The sequence below is a fragment of the Amia ocellicauda genome, chromosome 14 (assembly GCF_036373705.1).
Source record: "Amia ocellicauda isolate fAmiCal2 chromosome 14, fAmiCal2.hap1, whole genome shotgun sequence".
NCBI classification, from domain to species: Eukaryota; Metazoa; Chordata; class Actinopteri; order Amiiformes; family Amiidae; genus Amia; species Amia ocellicauda.
The window spans coordinates 3222788-3237443 of NC_089863.1; the positions used below are offsets into that span (position 1 = coordinate 3222788).

Here is a 14656-nt window from a genome sequence, read left to right on the forward strand (position 1 = left end):
CAGACTGAGAATCCCACTGCTGACACCAGTACAGACTGAGAATCCCACACACACACCAATACAGACTGAGAATCCCACTGCTGACACCAGTACAGACTGAGAATCCCACACACACCAGTACAGACTGAGAATCTCACACACACACCAGTACACACTGAGAATCTCACACACACACCAGTACAGACTGAGAATCCCACACACACACCAGTACAGACTGAGAATCCCACACACACACCAATACACACTGAGAATCCCACACACACACCAATACATACTGAGAATCCCACACACACACCAGTACAGACTGAGAATCCCACACACTCACCAGTACAGACTGAGAATCCCACACACACACCAGTACAGACTGAGAATCCCACACACACACCAATACAGACTGAGAATCCCACTGCTGACACCAGTACAGACTGAGAATCCCACACACACACCAGTACAGACTGAGAATCTCACACACACACCAGTACAGACTGAGAATCCCACACACTCACCAGTACACACTGAGAATCCCACACACACACCAATACAGACTGAGAATCCCACTGCTGACACCAGTACAGACTGAGAATCCCACACACACCAGTACAGACTGAGAATCTCACACACACACCAGTACACACTGAGAATCTCACACACACACCAGTACAGACTGAGAATCCCACACACACACCAGTACAGACTGAGAATCCCACACACACACCAGTACAGACTGAGAATCCCACACACACACCAATACACACTGAGAATCCCACACACACACCAATACATACTGAGAATCCCACACACACACCAGTACAGACTGAGAATCCCACACACTCACCAGTACAGACTGAGAATCCCACACACACACCAGTACAGACTGAGAATCCCACACACACCAGTACAGACTGAGAATCTCACACACACACCAGTACAGACTGAGAATCCCACACACTCACCAGTACACACTGAGAATCCCACACACACACCAGTACAGACTGAGAATCCCACACACACACCAATACAGACTGAGAATCCCACTGCTGACACCAGTACAGACTGAGAATCCCACACGCACACCAGTACAGACTGAGAATCCCACACACACACCAGTACAGACTGAGAATCCCACACACACACCAATACACACTGAGAATCCCACACACACACCAGTACAGACTGAGAATCCCACACACACACCAATACAGACTGAGAATCCCACACACACACCAGTACAGACTGAGAATCCCACACACACACCAGTACAGACTGAGAATCCCACACACACCAGTACAGACTGAGAATCCCACACACACACCAATACACAATGAGAATCTCACACACACACCAGTACAGACTGAGAATCCCACACACACACCAGTTCAGACTGAGAATCCCACTGCTGACACCAATACAGACTGAGAATCCCACACACACACCAATACAGACTGAGAATCCCACTGCTGACACCAGTACAGACTGAGAATCTCACACACACTCCAGTACAGACTGAGAATCCCACACACACACCAATACAGACTGAGAATCCCACTGCTGACACTAATACAGACTGAGAATCCCACACACACACCAGTACAGACTGAGAATCCCACACACACACCAGTACAGACTGAGAATCCCACACACACCAGTACAGACTGAGAATCCCACACACACACCAATACACAATGAGAATCCCACACACACACCAATACAGACTGAGAATCCCACTGCTGACTCCAATACAGACTGAGAATCCCACTGCTGACACTAATACAGACTGAGAATCCCACACATACACCAGTACAGACTGAGAATCCCACACACACACCAGTACAGACTGAGAATCTCACACACACCAGTACAGACTGAGAATCCCACACACACACCAATACACACTGAGAATCCCACTGCTGACACCAGTACAGACTGAGAATCCCACACACACACCAGTACAGACTGAGAATCCCACACACACACCAATACACACTGAGAATCCCACACACACACCAATACAGACTGAGAATCCCACACACACACCAGTACAGACTGAGAATCCCACACACACCAGTACAGACTGAGAATCCCACACACACACCACTACAGACTGAGAATCCCACACACACACCAATACAGACTGAGAATCCCACACACACACCAGTACAGACTGAGAATCCCACACACACCAATACAGACTGAGAATCCCACTGCTGACACCAGTACAGACTGAGAATCCCACACGCACACCAGTACAGACTGAGAATCTCACACACACACCAGTTCAGACTGAGAATCTCACACACACACCAATACAGACTGAGAATCCCACTCCTGACACCAGTACAGACTGAGAATCTCACACACACTCCAGTACAGACTGAGAATCTCACACACACTCCAGTACAGACTGAGAATCTCACACACACACCAATACAGAATGAGAATCCCACAAACTCACTAGTACAGACTGAGAATCCCACACACTCACCAGTACAGACTGAGAATCCCACTGCTGACACTAATACAGACTGAGAATCCCACACACACACCAATACAGACTGAGAATCTCACACACACTCCAGTACAGACTGAGAATCTCACACACACACCAGTACAGACTGAGAATCCCACACACACACCAATACACACTGAGAATCCCACACACTCACCAGTACAGACTGAGAATCCCACTGCTGACACTAATACAGACTGAGAATCCCACACACACACCAGTACAGACTGAGAATCCCACACACACACCAATACACACTGAGAATCCCACACACTCACCAATACAGACTGAGAATCCCACACACACACCAGTACAGACTGAGAATCCCACACACACACCAATACAGACTGAGAATCCCACACACTCACCAATACAGACTGAGAATCCCACACACTCACCAATACAGACTGAGAATCCCACACACTCACCAGTACAGACTGAGAATCCCACACACACACCAGTACAGACTGAGAATCCCACACACACACCAGTTCAGACTGAGAATCCCACACACACACCAATACAGACTGAGAATCCCACTGCTGACACCAGTACAGACTGAGAATCTCACACACACTCCAGTACAGACTGAGAATCTCACACACACTCCAGTACAGACTGAGAATCTCACACACACACCAATACAGACTGAGAATCCCCCACACACACCAATACAGACTGAGAATCTCACACACTCACCAGTACAGACTGAGAATCCCACACACTCACCAGTACAGACTGAGAATCCCACAGCTAACACTAATACAGACTGAGAATCCCACACACACACCAGTACAGACTGAGAATCCCACACACACACCAATACACACTGAGAATCCCACACACTCACCAATACAGACTGAGAATCCCACACACACCAGTACAGACTGAGAATCTCACACACACACCAGTACAGACTGAGAATCCCACACACTCACCAGTACACACTGAGAATCCCACACACACACCAGTACAGACTGAGAATCCCACACACACACCAATACAGACTGAGAATCCCACACACTCACCAATACAGACTGAGAATCCCACACACTCACCAATACAGACTGAGAATCCCACACACTCACCAGTACAGACTGAGAATCCCACACACACACCAGTACAGACTGAGAATCCCACACACACACCAGTTCAGACTGAGAATCCCACACACACACCAATACAGACTGAGAATCCCACTGCTGACACCAGTACAGACTGAGAATCTCACACACACTCCAGTACAGACTGAGAATCTCACACACACTCCAGTACAGACTGAGAATCTCACACACACACCAGTACAGACTGAGAATCCCACACACACACCAGTACAGACTGAGAATCCCACACACACACCAGTACAGACTGAGAATCCCACACACACACCAATACACACTGAGAATCCCACACACTCACCAGTACAGACTGAGAATCCCACACACTCACCAGTACAGACTGAGAATCCCACTGCTGACACTAATACAGACTGAGAATCCCACACACACACCAGTACAGACTGAGAATCCCACACACACACCAGTACAGACTGAGAATCCCACACACACCAGTACAGACTGAGAATCCCACACACACACCAATACACAATGAGAATCCCACCGCTGACACCAATACAGACTGAGAATCCCACACACACACCAATACAGACTGAGAATCCCAAACACACACCTGTACAGACTGAGAATCCCACACACACACCAGTACAGACTGAGAATCCCACACACACACCAGTACAGACTGAGAATCCCACACACACACCAGTACAGACTGAGAATCCCACTGCTGACACCAATACAGACTGAGAATCCCACACACACACCAATACAGACTGAGAATCCCACTGCTGACACCAATACAGACTGAGAATCTCACACACACTCCAGTACAGACTGAGAATCCCACACACACACCAATACAGACTGAGAATCCCACCGCTGACACCAATACAGACTGAGAATCCCACACACACACCAATACAGACTGAGAATCCCACACACTCACCAGTACAGACTGAGAATCCCACACACTCACCAATACAGACTGAGAATCCCACTGCTGACACCAGTACAGACTGAGAATCTCACACACACTCCAGTACAGACTGAGAATCCCACACACACACCAGTACAGACTGAGAATCCCACACACTCACCAGTACAGACTGAGAATCCCACCACTAACACCAATACAGACTGAGAATCCCACTTCTGACACCAATACAGACTGAGAATCCCACTGCTGACACCAATACAGACTGAGAATGCCACACACACACCAGTACAGACTGAGAATCCCACACACACACCAGTACAGACTGAGAATCCCACACACACCAATACACACTGAGAATCCCACACACACACCAGTACAGACTGAGAATCCCACACACACACCAGTACAGACTGAGAATCCCACACACACCAATACACACTGAGAATCCCACTGCTGACACCAGTACAGACTGAGAATCCCACTGCTGACACCAGTACACACTGAGAATCCCACACACACCAGTACAGACTGAGAATCTCACACACACTCCAGTACAGACTGAGAATCTCACACACACACCAATACAGACTGAGAATCCCCCACACACACCAGTACAGACTGAGAATCCCACACACACACCAGTACAGACTGAGAATCCCACACACACACCAGTACAGACTGAGAATCCCACACACACACCAGTACAGACTGAGAATCCCACACACACCAGTACAGACTGAGAATCCCACACACACACCAATACACAATGAGAATCCCACCGCTGACACCAATACAGACTGAGAATCCCACACACACACCAATACAGACTGAGAATCCCACACACACACCAGTACAGACTGAGAATCCCACACACACACCAGTACAGACTGAGAATCCCACACACACACCAGTACAGACTGAGAATCCCACTTCTGACACCAATACAGACTGAGAATCCCACACACACACCAATACAGACTGAGAATCCCACTGCTGACACCAATACAGACTGAGAATCTCACACACACTCCAGTACAGACTGAGAATCCCACACACACACCAATACAGACTGAGAATCCCACTGCTGACACTAATACAGACTGAGAATCCCACACACACACCAGTACAGACTGAGAATCCCACACACACACCAATACACACTGAGAATCCCACACACTCACCAATACAGACTGAGAATCCCACACACTCACCAGTACAGACTGAGAATCCCACACACACACCAATACAGACTGAGAATCCCACACACTCACCAGTACAGACTGAGAATCCCACACACTCACCAATACAGACTGAGAATCCCACTGCTGACACCAGTACAGACTGAGAATCTCACACACACTCCAGTACAGACTGAGAATCCCACACACACACCAGTACAGACTGAGAATCCCACACACTCACCAGTACAGACTGAGAATCCCACCACTAACACCAATACAGACTGAGAATCCCACCGCTGACACCAATACAGACTGAGAATCCCACTTCTAACACCAATACAGACTGAGAATCCCACACACACACCAGTACAGACTGAGAATCCCACACACACACCAGTACAGACTGAGAATCCCACACACACCAATACACACTGAGAATCCCACACACACACCAGTACAGACTGAGAATCCCACACACACACCAGTACAGACTGAGAATCCCACACACACCAATACACACTGAGAATCCCACTGCTGACACCAGTACAGACTGAGAATCCCACTGCTGACACCAGTACACACTGAGAATCCCACACACACCAGTACAGACTGAGAATCTCACACACACACTAGTACAGACACTGTTAATCACACACACACACCAATACAGACTGAGAATCCCACACGCACACCAGTACAGACTGAGAATCTCACACACTCACCAGTACAGACTGAGAATCCCACACACTCACCAGTACAGACTGAGAATCCCACTGCTGACACTAATACAGACTGAGAATCCCACACACACACCAGTACAGACTGAGAATCCCACACACACACCAGTACAGACTGAGAATCCCACACACACCAGTACAGACTGAGAATCCCACACACACACCAATACACAATGAGAATCCCACCCCTGACACCAATACAGACTGAGAATCCCACACACACACCAATACAGACTGAGAATCCCACACACACACCAGTACAGACTGAGAATCCCACACACACACCAGTACAGACTGAGAATCCCACACACACACCAGTACAGACTGAGAATCCCACTTCTGACACCAATACAGACTGAGAATCCCACACACACACCAATACAGACTGAGAATCCCACTGCTGACACCAATACAGACTGAGAATCTCACACACACTCCAGTACAGACTGAGAATCCCACACACACACCAATACAGACTGAGAATCCCACTGCTGACACTAATACAGACTGAGAATCCCACACACACACCAATACAGACTGAGAATCCCACACACACACCAGTACAGACTGAGAATCCCACACACACACCAGTACAGACTGAGAATCCCACACACACACCAGTACAGACTGAGAATCCCACTTCTGACACCAATACAGACTGAGAATCCCACACACACACCAATACAGACTGAGAATCCCACTGCTGACACCAATACAGACTGAGAATCTCACACACACTCCAGTACAGACTGAGAATCCCACACACACACCAGTACAGACTGAGAATCCCACACACACCAGTACAGACTGAGAATCCCACACACACACCAATACAGACTGAGAATCCCACTGCTGACACTAATACAGACTGAGAATCCCACACACACACCAATACAGACTGAGAATCCCACACACACACCAGTACAGACTGAGAATCCCACACACACACCAGTACAGACTGAGAATCCCACACACACACCAATACAGACTGAGAATCCCACACACTCACCAGTACAGACTGAGAATCCCACACACACACCAATACAGACTGAGAATCCCACACACTCACCAGTACAGACTGAGAATCCCACACACTCACCAATACAGACTGAGAATCCCACTGCTGACACCAGTACAGACTGAGAATCTCACACACACTCCAGTACAGACTGAGAATCCCACACACACACCAGTACAGACTGAGAATCCCACACACTCACCAGTACAGACTGAGAATCCCACCACTAACACCAATACAGACTGAGAATCCCACTGCTGACACCAATACAGACTGAGAATCCCACTTCTGACACCAATACAGACTGAGAATCCCACACACACACCAGTACAGACTGAGAATCCCACACACACACCAGTACAGACTGAGAATCCCACACACACCAATACACACTGAGAATCCCACACACACACCAGTACAGACTGAGAATCCCACACACACACCAGTACAGACTGAGAATCCCACACACACCAATACACACTGAGAATCCCACTGCTGACACCAGTACAGACTGAGAATCCCACTGCTGACACCAGTACACACTGAGAATCCCACACACACCAGTACAGACTGAGAATCTCACACACACACCAGTACAGACACTGTTAATCACACTCTTAACAGCAATACAGTCTATTAATAAGATCCAAACACTGACACCAACAAACACTACCACATTCACACCAATCCAATAAAAACACCCAAAACGTGTTGTTCCTGTTCCTGGTTCATTTCTGCATCTTTATTTAGCTGACAGTGTTTCATTTTCAGATTTGTGCTCTGAAAGCTTTTACACTTGAAGTTTTAAGATATGAAGAGTATTTTCATTTATATTTTAAACCTTTTATCTGTTGCAACCTGTTGTTACCAGTTTATATCTGTTTATACCTGTTTATACCTGTTGTAATTTGTGTTGGAAACCAAATGTTCCCCTGATTTAATTCAGTATAAAAAAATTGCCAATAAATAAACGAATGAAGAATTCTTCTTTACTGTGTTATCCCCATGAGACGTTGTCAGTTGTGTAAGGGTTTGTTTTTGTATTCGTTGGCTGAATGGTACGGACGACACATTGGTTGTGCCCAAATATGTGGGCACTGGGTCTGTGCGTCGAAAACACTGAGACCGTTTGAGTCAGGAGCTGTGCTGGGAAACTAGTAAGAACATGAGAAAGTGTCCAGTCGAGAGGAGGCCATTCGCCCCACCGTGCTCGTTTGGTGTCCATTAATAACTAAGTGATCCAAGGATCCTATCCCGTCTGTTTCTGAATGTTCCCACATTGTCTCTTCAGCCACATCGCTGGGGAGTTTGTTCAGATTGTGACGCCTCTCTGTGTGAAGAAGTGTCTCCTGTTTTCTGTCTTGAATGCCTTGAAGCCCAATTTCCATTTGTGTCCCCGGGTGCGTGTGTCCCTGCTGATCTGGAAAAGCTCCTCTGGTTTGATGTGGTCGATAACTTCCAAAGTGGACAGATCATCCTAAAAACCCGACTTCTGACTTCGCAAACTCGTCCAGTAGCACAACTGCTCTGTTGCACCTTCATTCATTCAGTGTGTAGCTGCACGTAAGAAAGAGATGGGATCTGGTGTCCCCTCCCCCTATTATGCATCTTTCAGTTCATAATGATACTCATTTGGAGAAAGAAAGAAAATAATTAAAGCAATTAAAAAGGACACGTATTTATATAAATGTGAAATATATCTATCAACATATATCTCTGTCTCTGTCTCTCTATGTGCACTTCATACTTTAGATAAGTGAGCAAAAGAGACGCATCTCTCCTGAAAAAACGAAAACAAAACGCCGAGCCGCGCCGGTGAAACTCCAGCCCGTCCTCAGTTTCTCCACAGAGTACAGTCATCAGAGCTGCGTACAGTGGGGGCGGGGCCGCCTCTCTGAAATAAACCTGCGAGAGGAGGAGAGAGAGAGAGAGAGAGAGAGAGAGAGGGAGGGAGGGAGGGAAAGAGAGAGAGAGACAGCGAGCGCGCCAGGGAGAGAGAGAGTGTATCTGCGTTGCGGTGGAATAAAAACTGCGCAATTTCACAGCTTCCTCACTTTTTTCCCCCCACTGGCCTCAAAAACACAACCCCGAGTCCCCCCGGTACCGCCGGCATCCACGACCGACTCCCCGCCGCCGGGGGAACTGCGCGCCGGGGCGGATTGCGAATTTTCTGGCTGAAATCCGGATTTCCAAACGGCAAGGCTGGCATCGCCGGGCTTTCTGCAGCGTTCATATGTGGCCGAACATGTGTGTGCATGAGCGGAAACGGCACCCGTGGGGACCGGCGTGTTGTGGAGGTGGGGGGGACCTGGCCGGGCGTCAGGAAGAGCCCTGGATATAAACATACGCGTCCACACACAGCGCTGTGCATCATACGTGTGGGCATCGCATGTGCCTGTGCGGGAGCGCCGAGCCCGTGTTGTTGTGCTGGACGCGGCGCTATTATGTAATTTTGGGTGCATTTTCAGACTGCGTGGCCGCAGAGCTGTCAATCACGGAGGAGGAGAGCGGGGATGTGAGTGCGATCAATGCAGCAGCATCTCCCAGAGAGAGAGAGAGAGAGAGAGAGAGGGCATCCATCCGCCAGGTGAGACACCACTTTCACACACTTCACAACTTTGTGTTTTATGAAGGATTGCCTTGCAAATGCAGCGCTTTCTGTGGGAGGGCTGGGACAGACGCAGAGTTGTGCCATTGAGAGAGTGCGCAGATGAGAGCTGACAGCCCTGCTCGTCGTGTCTGCACAGGGCCGGGGGCTGCCACACGCAGGCACGTCAACTTTTTATTTCATTTCATCTCCCCCGATTTGCATATCTTGCGGTTAAAGATGGATGCGTTTTAGTAAATGCGTGTGCGCTGGAAACTGCGTTTCCCTTCTTTTCTCCCTCTCTCCCTGTCCCCCCCTCTCTCCCTCTCTTACGGGAACTCTGCGCTTCGCCTGCGAGGGGGAGTTTCTGTTGCAATCCGTGAGATTCCAGAGGGAAGCCCACGTTTCTGTGCACGTTTTCTTTTTTTTTCCATTCCCACGTTAGGATGTCCACAAGCCGCGTCCCTCCTCTCACCATGATCATTCTAACGGCTGCTTCTATCTGCTCTTTTCCTCCCAAATCTAGTTTCTGTTTTTGTTGCTGCTGAGAAATCTGGTGAATCGGGGCCTGAATTGGGAGGAGTGTCGCATCTGAAATGTCATGTGGTCACATTGTGGCGGGTTTGCAGAATTTCCAGGAAGAACATTTGAATTTATTTTTTCTGTTTTTTTCTTCTCTCCTTCGTCGCCACCTCCCCCTTTTCTTCCTGTAGTGCGACCTAGTCGCCTGCAGAGGGGGCCCGAGTTCCGTGGAGCACATATATATATATATATATATATATATATATATATATATATATATATATATATATATATATATATATATATATATAAGTAAAAAAAACAGATCGCAGTAAATTACACACCCGAGTAAACGATATGCTTCAGCCTGGAAGAGTGAGTCCAATAATCTGAAACCTGAAAAAGCAGAGCAACTTGACCTGGTCCTTTATACTCCAAACAATCCACTCCTCTCACTCACTCGCACGGGAAAGCGAGGGAGGGAGGGAGAGATGGAGAGGACGATAGAGGGAGAGAGACTGAGTCGGGGGGGGAGAAGGAGGGAGTGATAGAGAGGGTGATAGAAGGAGAGAGACAGAAGGAGGGAGAGACTGAGAAGGGAGGACAGAGAAGGAGGGACTGATAGAGGGTGATAGAAGGAGAGAGACAGAGGAGGAAAAAAATAGAGGGAGTGATAGAGAGGTTGATAGAAGAAGAGAGAGAAGGAGGGAGAGAGACTGAGAGGAGGAGAGAGAGTGATAGAGAGGGTGATAGACTGAGAGGGTAGGAGAGAGGAAGAGGAACTGAGAGAGCAGGTGATTGGACAGTTCCTTATGAGGTGGTGGACCTGCTTGGAAAGGGTCAACCAGCACCCCTTTGCCCCGGAGCGGCGCGGCACGGATCCACACCGAACTTCCCCACACGGTTCTAGAACAGGCTGTCGGGTGCGAGTGACTCAAGATCTCCCTCCACGCTCTCACACCTTCCCTGGATCGTGCGACCCATTGTGCGACCGCTTCCCATCAGGGAGGGTCCCTCTGCAGCCGTATTCAAAAGCCACGAGTTACAGCAACGTCTTTTTGGTCGTCTGACTTCCAAACTGGCCATTAAAGGGTTGCCTTTGGACATGTTTTACTCAGAAGTCATTCACATCACAACCCTCATGCGGGACGGACTTGTTCTCCAGGCGGGATACTTTAATCCGGCTGCTGGACCAAGTGGCAGCGAAACCCCTGGGATCTGTGCTTCTCCAGGACCGGGGCTGCAGACCCCCGACCGATCCTCCAGCTCTTAGATCTGCCGGGGCGGTGGAGCGGTGTCTGTATCTGGTGACACGTGTACTCAGATTTATGTGTCTTCCCTTTCTGGAAAGTTCTGTCTGGATTGAATTTTTTATATAAAGAGAGAGAGAGAGAGAGAGAGAGAAAGGTGCCCAATTTGTCCTCCAATGAAGCAATTCAGTTTTAAACCAATTAAGTAATTGAGAGCATGCAATCTGAGCGAGAAAAGTCGGTGGCCTCGGGCAGCCAGCACTGTGGGAAATCCTCCGAGGCACAGGGCGGTCAGAAGCCCACTAGAGGGCGCCAGACGAAACAAAACGCTGGATTCCAGAAACTTCTTCTCTCTGGCGCTGAAGGAGGCACAATCAGTTTGAGGGGGAGACGGGAGCTAGTCCTGGTGGGCTGGAGCCCGTGACTGCGGCGCGCTGCAGAGTGTGAAGTGGGTTTCACCCAGAAACCGACAAAACAGCGGCACGAGCCCCGCTGGGGAGCAGCCTGAGCCGAACCCAGGACCAGAACAACACTCCGGCTCTCGTGGGAAGATTTGTGGCCGGACAGGAGCGTTAAAAAGACGACGTGTGTGTGCTTTGTGTTATTTGCGTTGTCCAGCTGTGCCGCTCCACTAGTGTGTGTGTTTTGTGACTGGAAGGCGCTCGGGGTGAAGCCAGGCATGTGCTAATAAATATGTTGTATTTCTGCATGCGCCATGAGGAAAACTATTCATTACACTGAAACCTCAACTTTATTTGGTGTGTTTGTGTGTCAGGGATGAGGAGAGCCCGCCCCGCGCTCCGGGAGCCCATGGAACGAGTCGTGGCCAATGAAAGGGTCTCCCTGGGAAGAAGCGATGGGAGAGACGCCGGTCTGCGGCAGCCAGGCGGCGAGAGGAGGAGGAGCTCGTCTTGAGCCAATGGACCAGTGCGCCCTCTGTGAGGAGCCAATGAGAGGAGGGCGGAGGCGGGGCCCCAGCCAGCAAGGCAGGTGAGTGTCCGAAGCTGCTGTTGAGAGGAGCTAATGTACGGAGCCCCAGAGGGGACAAACAGCATAGAGTTCACACCGAGATACACAATTGACACAGAGTACTGCAAATCGTGTATCCTAATTAGACGAATTAGTTCAATTAACCAATTAATCACAGAAGACTCAGATCACCCCAAGGATTGCCCCTGATTTTATCTCTCTCTTGCCGTTCCCAAGGGCCCCCGAGACCCTCCTCCCTCTCTCCCTCTCTCCCGCCCCAGGAAGGAATAAGGAATCCCTCGTTCCCCTTCCCCTCCAGCACAGGCTGGGCGGCTCTGGCAGCCAAGGTAGGCCCTGAGCTCTTTTCCTACAGTGGGGTTCCACGCTGCGGGGGTGTCAGTCAATTTGCCAGGGTTGCTGTCGAGTTGCTGTCGAGTTGCTCCCGGATTGCTTTTGTTTTCTGGTGTCGGAATCGGGATGTAACACAGAGTCGGAGGACAGGGACGGCCGCCGGTGTTTTAGCAGTCTGGTTTTGTTTCTGCCGTCGACTGTCCCTCCTTCTCTTCCTGACCCCCTCCCTCTTTCTCTTTCTCTTTCTCACTCTCCCTCTCACATTACAACCCCTTCCCTCCCTTCCGTCTGTCTGCCTGCCCCCCCAGCGCCCTGTCTCTTTCCTGTCTTTCTCACCGTGTAAGTGATCCCTCACCCTCTCTCTCTCACGGTCTGCCTCTCTCTCTCTCTTCCTACCTCCCACTACCTCCTCGCTCTCTCTCTCTCTCTCTCTCTCACACACACACAGTCTGCGTCTCTTTCTCTCGCTCTCTCTCTCTATCCGCCTGTCTCTCAGAGGGCGGCTCTGGTTTCCTCTCTCAGGGTTCGTTCCTCTCTGATCTGCACTTTTCCTCCCCGGGTCTCAATGCTGGCTAATGTTGTGGCTCCAGGGGGTACAGAGACCCTCCCCTAATTTCCCCTGTTAGTTAATTAGTGAATTAATTAGGCTGTGCTGTTAATTGGCCTGTGGGACTCGAGCGAGGGGGTAAAGTGTCCAGTGACAGCGTTGTGACGGTTGATTCCTTCAGTTATTTCTACTCTACATCTGCAAATACCAGCACGGCCCACAATGCACTGCTCCGGGCGGTCAGGAAGTTGGGCGTCGGCCGCACTTGACCTCGACTCGCCCGGCGCTGGCCTCTGATTGGCCGGCTGTTTAAGAATGGGTTTCACGACTCCTCTGACTCTCTCATATCCTCCCGGGGGGGTGCTGTTTCTCGGCGTACGGTGCGGCATTGTTCGGAGCCGCAGTGCATTGTGGGTGGGCAGTGAGAGTGTCGGAGTCAGGAAGCTGGACAGGAAGTGGTGGGCGACGGGTCCGGAAGACTGGGCCCCTCTTCCTCCCTCCCTCCCTCTGGACACGTCTCTTTCTTTACAGAACACAGAGAGAGAGAGAGAGGCAGTGTTTGTTCTGCAAGAGGACAGAGCGAGAGGGAGAGAGTGTGTTCGCTCTACAGAAGGAGAGAGAGAGCAAGAGAGAGAGTGTGTTCGTTCTGCAGGAGGAGAGAGAGAGAGAGAGAATTCTGTACTTGCTTTTATTGAGACGAAGAGACAGAAACAGAGAGAGATGGATAGAAACAGACGGAGAGAGAGAGAGAGACAGGCAGAGTCAGGGTGTGGAGTGGCTCTGTGACGAGGGCCTGCTGGTGCCGCGGGGCCACAGCCAGTGACGGGCAGGGGTCTGTGGGAGCACCCTTGACACATCAATCAATCAAACAATCAATCAATCCATTTTTATTTTGCTGAATTCTGTTTGTGTGTGAGAGAGAGGGAGCGAATGTTAATGAAGCTACACTTGACAGATTAAATCAATCAGTGTGTG

General features: G+C 49.6%; 1 protein-coding gene across 1 annotated transcript in view; it reads left to right on the forward strand.

The window, feature by feature from the left end:
- Positions 1-9430: 9430 nt before the first annotated feature.
- kdm6ba (lysine (K)-specific demethylase 6B, a) overlaps positions 9431-14656 on the forward strand; it is a 69611-nt gene continuing 64385 nt past the window's right edge. The window contains exons 1-3 of the mRNA XM_066722378.1: positions 9431-10042; positions 12590-12804; positions 13021-13130. The gene's annotated coding sequence lies outside the window, so the exon portion shown is untranslated. The remainder of the gene's footprint in view (positions 10043-12589; positions 12805-13020; positions 13131-14656) is intronic.